Below are 18,496 nucleotides of genomic sequence, written 5' to 3'. Positions count from 1 at the left end.
TACTAATTTGATTTTGGATAGATATTAATAGGGGTACTATGCCACTGTCCATAGTGCTTCAAAAGGAGCCTGGTGATTATAGTCATTGACTTATGACCAGCGGTTCTTTCTTCATTGTGGATGTGAAATATTTTATGACTGTGACTTAGTGAAGTGGCTTCCAACAAAAACTTTATTCATACTAGTTTGATGTAGAATATTCATATATTCTTGAACACTAGTATTAGCTCCTAAAAATATACAAAAGATATATAAATATCACCTGTAACCAAAGGTAATCACTGGAAGTATTTTTGTATATTTTATATAAATGTGCTAATAATTTTATTAGGTTATAACAGGCTATTCATATTGTGATATGAATGGCTGAATAGCATTCATTTTTTAAAAAACTTTTTTGATATTTGAAATGTTTCCTTCTTCTCTAATAAATAATGTTGGAATGCACACCTTTATCCATAGAAATTTAGCATTTCTGATTATTTCCTTAGGATAATTCATAGGAGTAGAATTACTGGTCAGAGAACAGCCATTAATACTGTATATATTACCAAATTGCCTTCCAACAAAGTGCCAATTTGCAATCCCACCAGCCCTGAGTGTGACTTTGGACAAAGAACAGATTTTTTTTTGAATATACAGTTTGTCTAGTTGTTAAGTTAGTTGACTAGTGTACAGTTTTTTGCTAATTGATTCTTGTCTAATTCATTCATTTTGGCACTAATTCAAGAAAAGGCCAAATAACATTCTAATGACCCATGTGATCTCACCTGATTTTCAAAAAGATAGCTTTTAATTTTAAAGTAATATTTGGTATAAGCAGTAGCTAGTATGCCAATATGACATAGTCGTATCTCGATTTTTGTATGTGTTATTGAAGTCTCTTTGGGGCTAATTTCTATAGCAATTTTTAGAGGAAAATGAGATTCTTTTAATGTGCAATTAAAGTATTTGCATTATTGGCAATATACATTATAGAGAAACTTAAGGGTAAAAAATCAGCTCATTTTATTTTTTAGTACAATCAGAAATAGGAAAAATATGCTAAGATGTTAATATCTAATGAGGGAAATGTTCCATGCAGATGTCTGTTTTTCTATTAATCCCTAAAATGGCTATATGCTTTTATTTATATGAGTAACATCAGATACAAACATGTTACTAGGAGTAATATATCCACTTACAGAAAAGATAAACACAATATGAGTTTAGAATTTTTAATAAATTCTGTTTTAAAGGTGACTCACATCTTTAGATAATGTAAGATTTGAGATTTCAACAAAGATGTAATATATTTGTATGCTACTTCTGAGAGTTATTTAGGTATTCTGCTCTTGGTTGGCTGCATTTTGTATAGCTTCTAACAGAGCAATGAGAACTGAGTTCTGTGTAATGGGTCTTTTATGGATCATAGAAATGTAATTCTATTTAGTTATGTTTTAAAACCTCCATCTAGGCACACTGGCAACCAATTTTATTTTTATTATAGTATGTAGATAACCAGGTCATATGCTCTTGAGCTAACACAAAAGGCACATGAAAGGAAAAGGGAAAGCATAATTTTTATTTTTGCTGTCATCATTTGGGATTTTCATATTTTCTTTGTATATTGGGTACTCTTGCATATTTATTGTATTATACTGATAGCAATGTCATATTTCACTAAGGTAACACCAACTTAGTAAAAATAAAAGGCAGAAAATTTTGCTGCTATTACTATTGTTCTAGATTTTTGTTCTGTAAATACTTAGCATTTGTGGCTATGAGTTATTTCAGAATGGGAATGCTTTAGGGAGATTTGTTTTAAGCCAGATTAGGCTGCTAACCAAAATTTGGACCTATCCCTTTACTATTGGCAGATATGTTGTGATGCTAATACAGACATATATAAACAATTGTATGTACTTTGAACTTATCACATTTTCTGTTAAATATATGTCAGTGAAGGCACAGCTTTGGTGAGGGTTCAAGAGGAACAAATATATACAGATACCCTTTTGCACTGACATTAGTAGCCTTTAGTCTTGGAATTACTACTGCTAGCTATGCATACAATAACAGGGAATGTGGGTGTGAGGAATTGGAAAGATGAAATAGAGAACGATGTAGAGGAGGTTAATGCATCAGATGGAGGTTCAGATATTTCTGGATTCAGCCTGTATTTCTTGAACCATGTACAAGGCATTGTGCTAGTTGCTGTGGAAAATGAACAAGATATGGTTTCTGTAGACTTAAAAACTAGTAGACTTAAAAACTAGATCAACTCCAAGGCCTTTTCCTACACTGAGATTCTGTAATACTATGATTGTTTATTGAGATGTAGTTCTTCCTATGACTAGGTTCTGTGTATATAGAGTATAATTTTCTATCATAAAGTACAGTCATGCCCTATTAAATGATGTTTTGGTCAATGACAGACAGCATATATAACGGTGGTCCCATGAGATTGTAATATCCTAGTTTTACTATACCTTTTCTACATTTAGGTATGTTCAGATATACAAATACTGACTGTTGTGTTACAGTTGCCTGCAGTATTCAGTACAGTCACATGCTGTGCAGGTTTTTAGCTTAGGAGCAATAGGCTGTACCATATAGCCTAGGTGTGTAGTAGATTATGTAATACCTTCCAGGTTTGTGTAAATATACTCTGTGATGTTCACACAGCAATGAAATTGCATTAACAACACATTTCTCAATATACGCCCCCATTATTGATGCATGCCTATAATTCAGAGAGTACCAAAAATGAGCTTTTCCACAAATTGTCTGTACCAGTGAGCCAAAGTATCACTGTTACTTATTATTTGGGGTTGAAGAATTATCCATTGGTTCATTCTATTAAATGCAAATTATATAGGAGGTGTAACAAAGGTGCCTGCCAGAATATCGAGTTCATTTAGCAGATTATTTATTTGAGATGTAACTGAAAGGGTAGAACATGAAACAGATAACATTTTGATGGCAGGTAGACAAGTCAACTGGATAGAGCACTGGCCTGATGAGGGCAAGGCTCAGATGAATTTAGGTGTGGGATGGTCCCTGGGAAGTGAAGTAGAAGTATGAGGACCTTAGGAAAGGGTACTAAGAAAGAGGAGAGGGTGCCATGGAAACGTGAAATGTGGATGGTATAGTTTGACTATACAAGTCTTCTCTGAGCTGGACTTAGCTGTAAAAACTGGAAAGAGTGTTGGGGAAAACCCTTGAGTTACATGAGCAGAATGATCCAAATGAGGGACTCCATCTGATCATCTGCTCTAGATTTTTTATTTTTAATTTGCAGAATTAATTTCTATTCTTCTTCTAAGTCTTTAATTTATGATTATAATTATAATTAAGTATAGTTACCAAAATAATAGAATAAGTTTATTAAAATGGAGCAAATTATTTAAGACTGGATATCCAATAGGTCATCATGTAGTTTAATAAATATTAATGCCTCATCATTTGTTGATATGCTTAATATTTTAAAAAATAAACTTTTTTCTTTAATTTTTCTTTGCTCTCTAGGACTAATGGACAAAGCTATGAACTTCACTATAAATGTCTGCTAAAATTTTGTTCTATACTTTTCCAGGACTCACTGTGAATTACAGAGATCATGTTCTACCTATAATCTCATGTGGAGGGATTTAAAAATGAGTAATTTGACCTTCTGGGGTGTGGTATTTTGAGAGGTACCTTACTGAAATTAATAGCCATTGTTATGTTGGCCACTGCTAATGTATTAGAAATTATTCTTCAAAGAGCCCAGTTGAATGCCAAACCCAGTGTCATTTGGTGAGGGGCGGGGAGAGGTATATATGCACAAACAATGATTTATAAGCCTGGTGGGGTTGCTTGCCAGTTCTCATTTATTTCAACTGGAGCAAGTACCAGGACCAACTTAATTTTAAAAAGGGAATGTCAGGCTTAGAATTTTAGTAAATATACTTGAGTGGATGTGTTATAATTTTTTTAAATGGAATGTAAGAATAGAAGTCAAAGATGTTGATTGTATTTTAAAGATATATTCTGGAGAAGGAAGAGAAGAAAATTAAACAGATGAAGTTCTAAAGCATTCAGAATTCCTGATGTAGGAGGTGAAAGGGAATGGCATTATGATTCTTTGTCTTATTCTGTTGCCTTCATGATGAGTACTTGATACTGTTGATGATGATGTGGGTGATCTCCTTGACATATAAAGGAATATCAGATCTACTCTTAACAATTTCTCAGTAGAGTACTTTTCTTTTACAGAGGGTACTGATTCATAGGAAAAGAATTCTTTGAGGGTGGTATGCAAGTAAAAAACAATTTATAACAGACAAAGCAGAAGAGGAGGGGGAAAAGGTGGCAAAAGATGGTAGATATTGGGGGAGGAAACATGAGAGGAAGGAAGATGAGAAGGGAGATTGGGTGGGATGGAAAAAGATTTTTCTCCATTCTGCTGCAAGAACAATGTTTATATCCATTGTTCCTTTGACTCTTTTTAGCCCTATTCCAGGGTATTTTCATTAAGTCAGGAGGGTGAGAAAACCTTTTTGTTCCAAAGGTGTTTGCTTAAATTTGTTTTCTGTGCCAGAATATTGCAAATACATGGACTGAATTTGACCCACAGAAGTGCTTTTCTTTGGATAGTATTTTAGAAATTGGGAAAATTCACATAAAAATCTGTATCTCCAAAAACCTTTTTTGGGGACAAACAATCTGGCAACACTAGACCCACATTTCCATATGGTAGGAATCAGCTGGAGCTGCATAGTGGCTCCTTATAGAACCCTGGTAAGTGGAAGTAAAGTCAAGAGTGCTCACTCCAGTTCCTACATTCTCATTAGTTTTATGTTAATCACCTGCCTGGCTCTGGTAAGTGTATGATATGAGTCCTTACCACTATTGTTAAGACCAAGAATTTTGAAATTCATAGGTCAGGAAAAAGACTCCCTACTTCTATTTTCTGCGCTAACTCCTTTTCTGAGGCAAAGTAAGCATATCTCCTGGTTGAATGAATGAAGAATCTAAGAACAACTGGGGGGAAAATCAGCTAGTATTTCAAAAATGTTAAACCACTACAAGATATTATCAGAATTTTATTTTACTAATTTAAAAATGTTTTGTCAAATTCATTTTGAGAAATCAGCTTTATTGAGGTATAAATTACATGAAATTAAATTCAGTAATTTAAGATATATAATTCAAATTATTTTTCAAAGTGTATAATTTTACATTTTTATCAATAATGTATGAAAATTCAATTGCCCCACAGTCATGCTATTATTTGGTGGCATTAATATTTTATTTTAGTCACTCTAGTGAATATATCTAGTTATATCTCATTGTGGTTTTAATTTGCATATTCCTAATGATTAATGATATTGAGCATTTTTTCATATGCTTATTTTCCATGTGCATATCTTTTTTTTTTGGAGAATTATCTGTTTAAAGCTTTTGTGTATTTAAAAAAATTGAGTTATTTTCTTATTTTTGAGTTATAAATGCTCTTATGTATTGTGGATACAAGTTCTTTATCAGATACACCTTTTGCGAATATTTTCTCTCCCTCTGTGGTTTAAGTTTTCATTTTCTCAAAAGGTTTTTGTAAAGCAAAAGCTTTTAATTTGATGAAGGCCAATTTGCTGATTTTTTTTGTTTTTATGGTTTATGGCTTTTGTGTCCTATCACTAGAACTCCAGGTCACAAAGGTTTTCTCATGTTTTCTTCTAGAAGTTTTATGGTTTTTGCTCTTACATTTAAGACATTTAAACCTATGATCCATTTCTGAGTTAATTTTTTATATAAAGTGTGAAGTAAGGGTAGAATTTCATTTTTTTTTGCAGGTGGATATCTACTTGTTCTCACTCTTTTTGTTAAAGAGACCGCTCTTTCTCTACTACATTAATCTGGTGGATTTGTTGAAAATCAGTTTATCATAGGTATATTCACAATTCTATTCTGTACCATTAATCTATATATCTTTCTTTAAGCCAGTATCACACTATTTTTTTTTGTTTTTTTTGAGACAGAGTCTCACTTTGTTGCCCAGGCTAGATTGATTGCCATGGACAATCCTTCTGCCTCAGCCTCCTGAGTAGCTGGGACTACAGGCATGTACCACCATGCCGGGCTGATTTTTCCTATATATATTAGTTGGCCAATTAATTTGTTTCTATTTATAGTAGAGACAGGGTCTCTCTCTTGCTCAGGCTGGTTTTGAACTCCTGACCTCGAGCAATCCATCCGGCTCCGCCTCCCAGAGTGCTAGGATTACAGGCGTGAGCCACCGCGCCTGGCCCCAGTATCTCACTATCTTTGATTCTGATATCTTAAGTCCTGAAATCAGATAGCAAGTCCTCTTTCTATTTCAAAATTTACATGAAGTTTTTGAAAATTCCTTTTAAAATTAAAAATTAAAAAAAGTTGTTTTAGGTATACTAAGTTATTTTGTGTATTTTTATATAAATTTTAGAATAAGTATGCCAATTTCTACAAAAAGCCTTACTTGGATTTTGATTGGAGTTGTATCACATCAATAGATTAATTAGGGGAGAATTGACATCTTAAAAAGTATTGGATCTTCTAATCCGTAAACGTAGTACATTTCTTCATGTATGTAGGTCTTCTTTAATTTTTATCAGTAATGTTTTATAGTTTTCATTGTACAGATCTTGCACACATTTTGTTAAACTTATTCCCAATTATTTCCAGTTTTTTTGTTGCTATTGTAAATGGCTTTTTGAATTTTAATTTCCACTCATTTGTTGTTAGAACATAGAAATACAATTGATTTTTGCCTATAGACTTTGAATTGTATGACCTTGCTAAACTCATTTATTAGTTTTGATAGGTTTTGTTATTTTGTTTTGCTTTGTTGTGGATTCCTTACACAGGAATAATCATAAATAATCATGTCAGCTATCAAAAGTACAGTTTTAATTTTTCCTTTCCAATCTGTATGCCTGTTGTTATTTCCTAGGACTTGCAGTACAGTGTTGAATAGAAGTGGTTAGAGCATGTGTCCTTGCTTTGTTCCAGTCTTAGGGGAAAAGCATTCAATCTTTTTCCATATATACGACATTGGCTGTATGTTTTTTATTTTTGAAGAAGCCCTTTTTTATTTCTAGTTTGTTGAGAGTTTATTATGAATGGGTGTTAAATTTTGTCAAATGCTTTCTCTGCATCTTTTGAGACGATCGTGTGTGTGTATAGACTCTTCCCAGCTTTTAAAAATATATATACATGTCTAATATGTTAACATCAATTAATTACATTGATTTTTCAAAAGTTAAATTTTACATGTAAAAATGCTTTCTCTGTATCTTTTGAGGTTACCTTTTGAATGTGGTGTGCATTTATTTATTTATTTTTTTAGTATGATGAATTATATTGATAATGTTTGAATGTACCACCTTGTATTTGTGGGATAAACTCCACCTGATCAGTATGTATTATCCTTTTTATGCATTATGGGATCCAATTTACTAAAATTCTATTAAATTAATTCTATTTTTCTGTCTCATTTATGATGGATATTGATTTGTGGTTTTTTTTGCAACATCATCATCTGTCTTTATGGAATGAGTTCTGGAGAGTTTGTTTACATTTTCTGGAACAGTTTATGTAGAGTTGATATTATTTATACCTTAGATGTTTGGAAGCATTCATCAGTGAAGCCATATGAACCTGAAGTTTTGTTTGTTGAAAAGTTTAAAAAAATATAGGGCTACTTAGTAATTTGTGGCTTTCAAGGAATTTGTTAATTTCATCTAGGTTGTCAGACTTAATGGCATAAAATAATTCATGGTTTTCTCTCATTATTGTTGTTTTACTCTCCATAATATCTCTTGTGATATCTCATCTTCCATTTCTATCACTGGTAGTTTGTATCCTTTCCCTTTTTTGTCTTTCTTTCTTTTGTTCCCCCACAGCCTTCATGCAAGAATCTGTTTTTTAAAGATCCAGCTTTTTATTTCATTGATTTTTTCTCAATTGTTTGTCCTTCTTCTATTTTACTGCCTTCTACTCTTATATTTATTATTTCCACCCATCTGCAAATTTAAGGTTTAATTTTCTCTTTTTTTTTCTCGTTTCTTAATGTGGAAGCTTAGACCATTGAGTAATTTTTTCTAATATAAACACTTAAAGCTATAAATTATCCTGTAAGTACTAAGTCAGCTGCATCCACCGATATTGACATGATGTGTTTTCATTTTCATTCAATTGAAAATATTTTCTAATTTCTCTTACAATTTATTTTTTGACCCATTGGTTATTTAGAAGTGTGTTGTTCAATTTCCAAATATTTGAAGTGTTCCAGATATTTTATTGTTATTGATTTCTAGTTTTAATTCTATTGTGGTTGGAGAACTTACTTTGCATATCAATCCTTTTAAATTTATTGAGACTTTTTAAATGGCCCAATATATGATCCATTTTGGTGTATATTTCATATATACTTGAAAAGACTATATATTCTACTGTTGTTTGTTGTACCATTTTATACATGTTAATTAGGTCAAGTTGGTTGATGGTGTTGATAAGCCTTAGTGATTTTCTGTGTATGTGTTCTATCCAATGACTGAAAAAGAAGTGTTGCAATCTCTAGATATAATTACAGAGTTGTCTAATTCTTTTCCAGATCTATCAATTTTTCTCTGGGTATTTCAAAGTTATGTTGGTAAGTGCACACACATTTAGGATTGTTTTGTGTTCCTGATATGGCAACTCCTTTATCATAATGAAATGTTCCTTTTGATCTCTGGTAATATTCCTTGATCTGAAGTCTAACTCATCTGATTTCAATATAGACTCTCCAACTGTCTTTTGATTAGTGTTTATATGGCATATCTACTTTGCACTTTTTACTTTTAACCTATTTGTGTCTTTATATTTATAATTGTTTTTCCCTTTTTTTTTTTTTTTTTTTTTTAGAGATGGGGTCTAACTATGTTGCCCATGTTGGACTTGAACTCCTAAGCACAAGAGATCCCCTGGGTTCAAGTAATCCTCCTACCTCAGCTCCTGACTAGCTGAGACTACACGTGTGCCACCATGCCTGGTATGTCCTTTGCTTTTTGTTTTTCCTTCATTTTAAATCCAGTCTGGCAGTCTGTAATGCTATTGTTGATATGGCTGAATTTAAATCTATCATCTTGCTATTTTTTTCCTATTTGTCTCCTCTTCTGTTGACTTACTAGCTATGTATCTGTTTGTTTTAGTTTTCTAGTGATAGCTCTGGGGTTTAAAATATACATCTTTAACGTATCACAGTGTATACCTTTCAATAATATTATACCACTTTACATAAAGGATATGAACCTTACAATAATGCTATTATCATACATTTTACCTCATATTTTGTGGACCTGTAAAAGAAAAAACAAACTGTTTTTTCCTTCTCTTATATATTCAACAAAATATTGAATACTTCAACTCTGGTCACCACGATGTGTGTGGGATTTTCCCCCATACAACAAGCAATCCTTCACTGGCCACCAACTGGGTGTTTTATAATTTAACTCAATTCTGACACTATCCACCTGAAGATAACAGTGAATCTCATAGGTTAAGGGCTCAGTCCCACGAGACTGCACCCTGCTTCTGATGCCAGTCATGAGTCCCAGACTGTGATCTGTACTTCTGACCAACCAGCTATCGATTGATGCTTCCCATGACCCCATTCCATGGGTTTGATTAACTTGTTGGAATGGCTCACAGAACTCAGGGAAACACTTTACTCTCATTTGCCCATTCATTATAAAGGATATTACAAAGGATACAGAAGAACAGTTAGATGGAAGGGAAGCCTAGGACAAGGTGTGTACAATGAGGCACAGAGCTTCCATGGCATCTCAGGGCATACCACTCTCCAGGCACCTCCACGTGTTCAAGTAGTTAAGGAGCTCTCCGATCCCCATAGTTCAGGGATTTTCATGGAGGCTTCACTATGTAGGCATGACTGGTTAAATCATTGGCTATGGGTGATCAGCTGGACCTTTAGCCCTTCTCCACTCCCTGGAGGTTGGGGGTGAGGCTAAAAGTTCCAACACATGGTTCGTTCCCCTGGCAACCACCCCTATCCTATGGCTGTCCAGGAGCCCACCAAGAGTTGGCTCATTAGAGCGAGAGTTGTTCCAATGGATTTAGGGGTTCTGTGTCAGACGCTCTATCATTCAGGAAATTATGAGGGTCTTGGGAGCTCTGTCTCAGGAACTGGAGTAAATATTAGAACAAAAGATTCTCCTAGCACCCCTAGCTGCAAAGGTTTTAATGGGTCTGTCTCGGAAACTGAGGGCAGAGACCAAATATATATATTTTTTATTGTATCATAAAAGCCTACAATACATTGTAATTGCTTTTCCCTTAAATAGTCAGGTATCTTTTAAGGAGATTAAAATATGAGAAAAAAATATTATTATTTTTAGTCCCATATTTACCATTTTCACTCCTTTGTGTAGAGTTACATTTCCCTCTGGTATAATTTCTATCTTCCCCCGGAAAAAAACTTACTTTAACATTTCTTATAGTGACAGTCTGATAGCTTCCATTTCTCTCAGTATTTATCTGTCTGGAAAGGGTCTTTATTTTGCCTTTTTTTTTTTTTTTTTGAGGCAGAGTCTCATTCTGTTGCCAAGGCTAGAGTGCAGTGGTGTCATCATAGCTCTCTGAAACCTCATATCTTGGGCTTAAGCAATCCTCCTGCCTCAGCCTCCTGAGTGCTGGGACTAAAGGTGTGCTCCATTATGCCTGGCTAATTTTTCTGTTTTTTTTTTTTTTTTTTTTTGTAGAGATGGGGGTGTTCCTTTCACTCAATATAGTCTTGAACACCTGGCCTCAAGCAATCCGCATACCTTGGCCTCCCAGAGTGCTAGGATTATAAGCCTGAGTCACTGTGCCCCACCTTGCCTTCATTTTTTAAAGATGTTTTTTGGGTATAGAATGTGTTTTTTGTTTGTTTCTTCTTTCAGTACTTTAAAGATTATCACTCCATTGTCTTTTTTTTAGTGTTTTAAAATTTTTATTTATTTTATTTTATTTATCTTATTATTTCTTTTATTTCAGAGCATTATAGGGGTACAAATGCTTTGGTTATATAACTTGCCTTTGCACCACCCAACAAGTGTGCCCATCACTTAGACAGTGCGTACCACATCCATTAGGTGTGAATTTATTCAGCCTCTCCTTGCCCATCCCACCTGCCCAACACCATATGAATGTTACTTCCCATATGTGTACATTAGTGTTGATCAATTAGTACCAATTTAATGGTGACTACATGTGGTGCTTATTTTCATTCTTGTGATAATTCACTTAGAAGAATGGGCTCCAGTATCCCAGCCAGGATAATACAATAGGTAGTTCATAATTTTTTCTATGGCTGAGTAGTACTCTATGGCATAAATATACCGCATTTAATTAATCTACTCATATATTGATGGGCACCTGGGTTGTTTTCACATCTTTTGCAATTGTGAATTGTGCTGCTATAAACATTTAAGTACAGATGTCTTTTTTTATAGAATGTCTTTTTTTCCTTTGAGTAGATACCTAATAGGGGGATTGCTGGATCAAATGATAGGTATACTCTTAGTTCTTTTAGGTATCTCTATATTACTTTCCATAGAGGTTGTACAAATTTACAGTCCCACCAGCAGTGTATGAGTGTTCCTATATCTCTGTATCCATGCCAATATTTGTTGTTTTGGGACTTTATGATAAAAGCCAATCTTACTGGAATTAAATGATATCTCATTGTAGTTTTGATTTATATTTCCATGATGATTAGAGATGTTGAGTATTTTTTTGTATGTTTTTTGGCAGTCTATCTTCTTTTGAAAAGTTTCTATTAATATCCTTTGCCCACTTTTTAATGGGTTTGTTTGATTTTTTCTTGCTAATTTTCCTGAATTTTATATAGATTCTGGTTATTAGCCGTTTCTTGGATGTATAGCATGTAAATTATTTTCTCCCATTCTGTAGGTTGTTCACTCTAGTGATTGTTTGGATTTGCAGAAGCATTTTAATTTGATCGGGTCCCATTTATTTACTTTTGTTGTTGCTATGATTACTTTTGGGGTCTTCTTCATAAATTCTTTGCCTAGCCTGATGTCTATAAGAGTTTTTCCAACAAACAATGTACATAAATCTGTAGCATTCATATATGCCAGCAACAGTCAAGCTGAGAACCAAATCAAGGACTCAATACCTTTCAAAATAGCAACAAAGAAAATAAAATACCTAGGAATATATCTAACTAAGAAGGTGAAAGACCTCTACAGGGAAAACTACAAAACATTGAGGAAGGAAATAGCAGAAGACATAAACAGATGGAAAAACATACCATGCTCATGGATCAGCAGAATCAACATTGTTAAAATGTTTATACTACCCAAAGTGATCTACAGATTCAGTGAAATCCCTATTAAAATACCAACATCATTTTTTGCAGATCTAGAAAAAATAATTCTACGCATTGTATGGAACCAGAGAAGACCCCATATAGCCAAAGCAACCCTAAGCAAAAAGAACAAATTGGGAGGCATCAATTTACCAGGCTTTAAGCTATACTACAAGGCTATAGGAACCAAAACAGCGTGGGACTGGCACTAGAACAGAGACATAGACCAATGGAACAGGACTACGAACCCAAACATAAAACCATCCTCATATAGCTATCTGATCTTTGACAAAGCAAACAAAAACATACATTGGGGAAAAAAATCTCTATTCCTATAAATGGTGTTGGGAAAATTGGATAGGCATATATAGAAGACTAAAACAGGATCTGCACCTCTCACCTCTCACAAAAAATCAACTCATGATGGATAACAGACTTAAACCTAAGGCACGAAACTTTAAGAATTCTAGAAGAAAATGTTGGAAAAACTCCATTGTCTTATTTATTCATTCATTTATTTTCCAGGCTCCCCGAATCCCTGACCACTATTGTCTTTTTACTTGCCTAGTTTTTGATGAGAAGTCTTCTGTCATTCTTGGTTTTATTCTCATATGTAACACGTGTCTCTTTTTCTCTTGCTGCTTTAAATATTTTTTTCTTTATTGATTACAGCAGTTTTATTATATTGTGGTTTGTTGTGATATTATTATATTGTCATTATGATTTTATGTGTGGTTTTCTTCAGGTTTATTCTGTTAAGAATTTCTTGAGCTTCTTGCATCTGTGATTCATATTTTTCACCAATTTAGAAAATTTATGGTGATTATTTTCTCAAATATTTTTCTCTCTTTTTCTTTTTCCTCTTGGGAATCCAATTACATGTATATTAGTCTCCATGATATTGTCATACAGGTAACTAAGACATTATTCATTTTTGGATTTTTTTTCTAATTGTGATTCATTTGGGATAATTTCTATTGCGATCTATTCAAGTTCACTAATCTTTTCTTCTGCCACTTTTATGCCATTATTTATCTTCTCCAATGTAATTTTCATTTCAGATTTTATAATTCTCATTTCTAGTGGGTCTTTAAAAAAGTCTTCATTTATTTGTTCAACATATTCATGTTTTCTACTACATTCTTGAACATATTTATGATAGTTGTCTTAATGTCTGTTTCTGCTAATTGTATCATCTCTGTCATTCTGTGTATTTCTTTTTCTCCACGTTTCTATTGATTGGTTTTTCTCTGGATTACAGGTCATATTTTCCTGCTTTCTTTGTAATCTTTTTTGATCAGATGCTAGACGTTATGAATTTTACGTTTTTGGGTGTTGGTTTTATTTTATTCCTTTAAAGAGTATTGGGCTTTGTTTTGGCCTTCAGTTAAATTACTTGAGATCAGTTTTATTCTTTCATTGTTTACTTTTAGGCTTTGTTAAGTGTTCCAGAGCAGTCTTAGTCTAAGGCTAAGTTAGCATCACTACAAACTCTATTGATACCTCTTGTATTATATGGTCTCTCCACTGTGGCAAGAGGAAATTATTCTTAGCTCTGAGTGAACTATAGGAAGTGTTTGGTGTGTTGCTTTCTGGTGTTTCTTTCCTCAGCCTTGAAGAATTTCATTTCATGCATATGCAGATGAATATTCAGCCAAAGATTAGAGGAGACTCTTTGCAGATCTTCAGACGCTTTTGTTCAGCTACCTCCTGTCTGATAATCTTCTGTCTCTGATTCCTGAGCTCACTATGACTGCTGGGCTCTGTTTAGATTCCCAATCTCTGCTCTAAAGCCTGGAAAATGCTTCCTTCCAGGTGATAAGCTGGGACAATCGGAGTGTTCAACTAGGTTGTTTTCCTTCTTACAGGGATTACAGTTCTATGTTGCCTATTATCCAGTATCTTAAAACCCTTGTTTTATATGTTTTATCCAGTTTTCTAGGTATTTATGATTGGAAGGTAATTCCCATAGCAGTTAATCCTTCATAGGTGGAAGTGAAAATCCTTGTCAAAATGTTTTAAGATTTTTGTTAATGTTCTGTAAGAGTAACTGTTATTATAATTTTTTATACTTTTGCTAAAAATATCTATGCATTTTAACACAATTATAGAATTTCACACTGTAATTTATTTTAAAATGTAGTATATTTCTTAATACAGACTGTTATCTTTATAACTAAAGACAAAAAATAGTATGCGTTGCATAAAACTTCAGATAATTCTAAATTAATTTCCAGTGGTTTTTGGAATGTATTATGTGATTTTTGGAATGTATTATGTGATTTAGGTAATTCTAAGGACAGTAGAATTACCTTACAATTGTGTACATACATGTCAATGTAGCCCTTCCCTTCAGAAATATCAGCCATAAGCAAAATAGTGGGCCCATTGTCTTCAAGTATGCTTAACAATGTCAAAATTATGTCTGATTAACTCATATTTAAAGCATTTTTTATTTGTTGAGCACACACCATGTGCTTGGTAGGAAAAAGGGAAAGCTGAAATGTGCTCAGTGGTAGGGAAAAGCCAATTTAGAATTAAAATATGTTGTAGTCATAAATCAAGAACTGACTATACGGTGTACTTTTAATTCACCAAGAATTCAATAGCTGTCAGTTTTCTTCAAAAACATTCCTCTAAAAACCCTTGTGAATTAGACTTAGTCCTTTCAATATGGTTGCCAGGTTATTGTCATTATACTAATTAAAACTCAGATTTCCCACTTCTTCCTAACAGGATTATTAATAATTCTTCCTTAACTAGGAATATTTTAAAAATACCTAGACTATCATCTCTTTTGAAAATGTTTGCTAGATTATTGCATCGACAACAACAGGTGGATAATAATAAACACAATGTCTTCCTTAGTGTTTGAGACCATATAAATCAGATTTTCAAATTGTTTTTAATAGAATATCAATATCCTACAAGTTAAGAGATTTGTTAAAAGAGTTTCATTGTTGAATAAATTTGAGAAACACCACTTCCTATCTCTCTTGAGTATCCATTATGTATGTAAAAGTTCTCAGAATTCTTGCAGTAAAGAAATCTGTTTGATTTTAACTCAGCATTTTTCATACTTACTTGACTAATACTCCTAACCACTTTCTGCTCACAAGCACCTCTTAACCTCCCTTGAGACACTTGTGTTCTACAGAATAGAGTTTTGGAAATGCAGCCTATGTGATGGTGCCGTATGTTATTTAGTTACGCTGTAGCTGTATTTGGTCCTAGAGAGTTATAAGAAATGTTAAAGACAGGATAATTGAGAGTATGGAAATATTTTGCTGAATGTAGACTCCATTTGAACCAAATTAGTAATTTTGAGGTACAAGTTTCCAGAGTAACTTTCTCTCTTCAAAATAAGAGCATTTCAAACTATTATAAAACTAATACCCATAAGGCACCTTGGACAAAAACTAACTCTCACAAAATAAACTTTTGATAAGAAAAGTTCAAATGAATTAGAAACACATGAAATAAATTGCTTTTGAAATATGCCTGTGTATAAAATTTGAGAAATAAGATGAGCTTTGACCAAATATGTTATGGATTTTACTAAATTCACATATTAAAAAGTTCAAGATGTTTATGATCCTCATCGATTCCTAACTTAAAATGCCAGAAAAGAGTTAGAAAATGAACATTTGTATTTAGAAGTTGCTTAACAAATCTCAACATGCTATAAAGCAAGTTTTCTGAAGTGACTAACGTCTACTCACAGCTCTTCCTAATAGTCTATCAGAACTATCTACTGAAATTCCAAGTTGAAACACTAGTGTCTCAGAAATATAGACATGATATTTTATCTTTTATTCCTTTTTGATAATAAACAGAGATAAGGCAAAGGATTTTAAAAAAGTTATTGTTTCCGTTAGGTACCTTCCACTCCAACTATTTGATATTTGGTCTTAGTACACAGCTTTAATAGGTATTTCCTTATTTATACAAAACAATAATCAGTGATGTGAACAGGATTCTGGAAATAGAATTTCTTAACTTGTGTTTATTCTGCTGGATTCGAAGCAATAGAGCAGAAAGTGTTGTAATCCTGTAAAGACACTTGCTCTTTGCCTTTTATAAAGTGAGAGGTTTACAAGAGAATTTTAAAAATAAAGTAGTAATATTTACAGTAAATTGTCTATAGACGAGTAGTTTCTATAATCATAGTACCTTACTGTTATCTCTAAAGTGTTCAAAGGTGAGGAAATATTAGGTTTAGTAAAAAATGTTAGAAGGTGAACATTAGGAGCATATTATTAATAAATGGTCTGGTATTGGCATTTTACAAGATTAAGACACATTTTGTACTGGGTTTTTCGAGTAAAGAAGGAGTAAAGTAAGATGATCTACATTGTATCTACATCTAGGCCTTAGAGTTGTATGAAATGTTTAGAGTGTTAGTTGAGAAAAGAAGAATATATTGGTACTTATAAATTCTATTTGTGCTAATGAAAGTTTTTGATATTGTTTTCTTTATGATGCCTTCAAGAAAAGTATGTGATCTAGCATATAACCTGTTCTTTTCAAGAAGCCTTGGATAAATTTTATCTTCTGAATATATATTAATTTATTTATATATTTGTATTTGTAACTTTAGGAGGTGCTGATTCTAACATTGAATTCTAGTTTTTTAGTTTGTAGAATTGCTTTCTTAGATATTTTATATAAATAATTTAAAAACCCTAATTTTTTTATTCATCTATACAGTAGGAATAAGAAATCTTTATAGAATATTACTTGTATGTGTGAGTATCCTAAATTTTGCACTTGATAGAAAGTTTGATTTGCATCTATCTATCTGTTGTGATTATTAACTTTATGTGTCAACTTGATTGTGCCACAGGGTGCCCAGACATTTGGTCAGACTTAATTCTGGGTGTCTCTGTGAAAGTATTTCTGGATGAGATTAACATTTGCATTGGTAGACTTAGTTAAGCAAATTGCCCTCCTTAATGGGTGGGCTTCAGCCAATCGATTAAGACCTAAACAGAACAAAAAAGCTGAGTAAGAGAGAACTCCTTTGCCTGCCTGTTTGAGCTATAACATTAGTCTTTCCCTGTGTTGGGACTCAAACTGAAACATAGGTTCTTCTTGGGTCTCAGGCCTGCTGGCTTTTGGACTGGAACTTACATCATTGGCCCTCCTGGTTTGCAGCCTTTGGACTTGGATTGGAACTATATCATCAAGTCTCCTGGGGCCCAGCTGGCCAACTATAGATCTTGGGACTTGTCATCCTCCATAATCATGTGAACCAATTTTTTATGATAAATCATATCTATCTCCTATTGGTTCTGTTTTTCTGGAGAATCCTGACTAGTAAATCTGACTTCCTGCCCTCTTGTCTTTTTTCATTAAGCCCAGAATAGAGCTATGCAAGTACTATACTTAAGCTAACCAGTAGTTACAGAGTTGGATTTCGCATACTCTTTCACATCCCCATCCTTATCAGACTTTTCCAGCTATATCTAGTCACAGTTGAGACTAGACGAGGAGGAAGAGCCATGAGACCAGCCATTGTCTTTTTGTGCATTTCATGACAAAATTTTGAGTACACTAAAGACTATTAAAATTTCTCTCAGTTTTTACACACTATTAAAACAATTTTGTTCTATCTTGTCGGGTGATTTTGGACCCCATGAACAGAAAGGCTGGAATGCTAATTGGGTTTATTAAATGGTCTAAAATGAGATCATATTATTTTAGAAGTTGCAGTGAAATTTGTGTTATAAGTAAGGGTCAGAAGACCTTTTCTACAAAGGGCCAGATAGTAAATATTTTAGGTTTTGTGGGTCATATGGTCCCTGTTATATTATAACTCTGTCATTACTCTTTCTGTTACTCAGCTCTCTCATTGCAGCACAGAAGTAGTCAGAGACAATGCATAAACAAATAAGTGTGGCTGTGTTCCAGTAAAACTTTACTTACAAAAACAGGTGATGGGTAGATTATAATTTGCTAATACCTGTTATAAAAAAACTTACAAAAATTATAGTTACCTTTTGTTGAGCATCTACAGTACACTGCATAATGTTATAAGCACAAGGCTTTTTTATTTAATTAATTCTTGCAACAAAGAGGAAGCTATGGCTCATGAAGCTCTTTTTTTTTCAATGCTATCCT

The 18,496-nt window shown here is 33.3% G+C and overlaps 1 long non-coding RNA gene across 6 annotated transcripts in view; it reads left to right on the top strand.

Moving 5' to 3' along the window:
- Nucleotides 1-18,496, top strand: part of LOC105864140 (uncharacterized) — a 133,039-nt gene that overhangs the window by 86,638 nt on the left and 27,905 nt on the right. For all 6 annotated transcript variants that reach the window (XR_012921712.1, XR_001150847.2, XR_012921713.1 and 3 more), the window contains one exon: nucleotides 8,908-9,034. This is a non-coding gene — a long non-coding RNA (uncharacterized LOC105864140). The remainder of the gene's footprint in view (nucleotides 1-8,907; nucleotides 9,035-18,496) is intronic.

This window comes from Microcebus murinus, chromosome 11 (assembly GCF_040939455.1).
Source record: "Microcebus murinus isolate Inina chromosome 11, M.murinus_Inina_mat1.0, whole genome shotgun sequence".
NCBI lineage: Eukaryota > Metazoa > Chordata > Mammalia > Primates > Cheirogaleidae > Microcebus > Microcebus murinus.
This window is presented reverse-complemented; position numbering and strand designations above follow the sequence as displayed.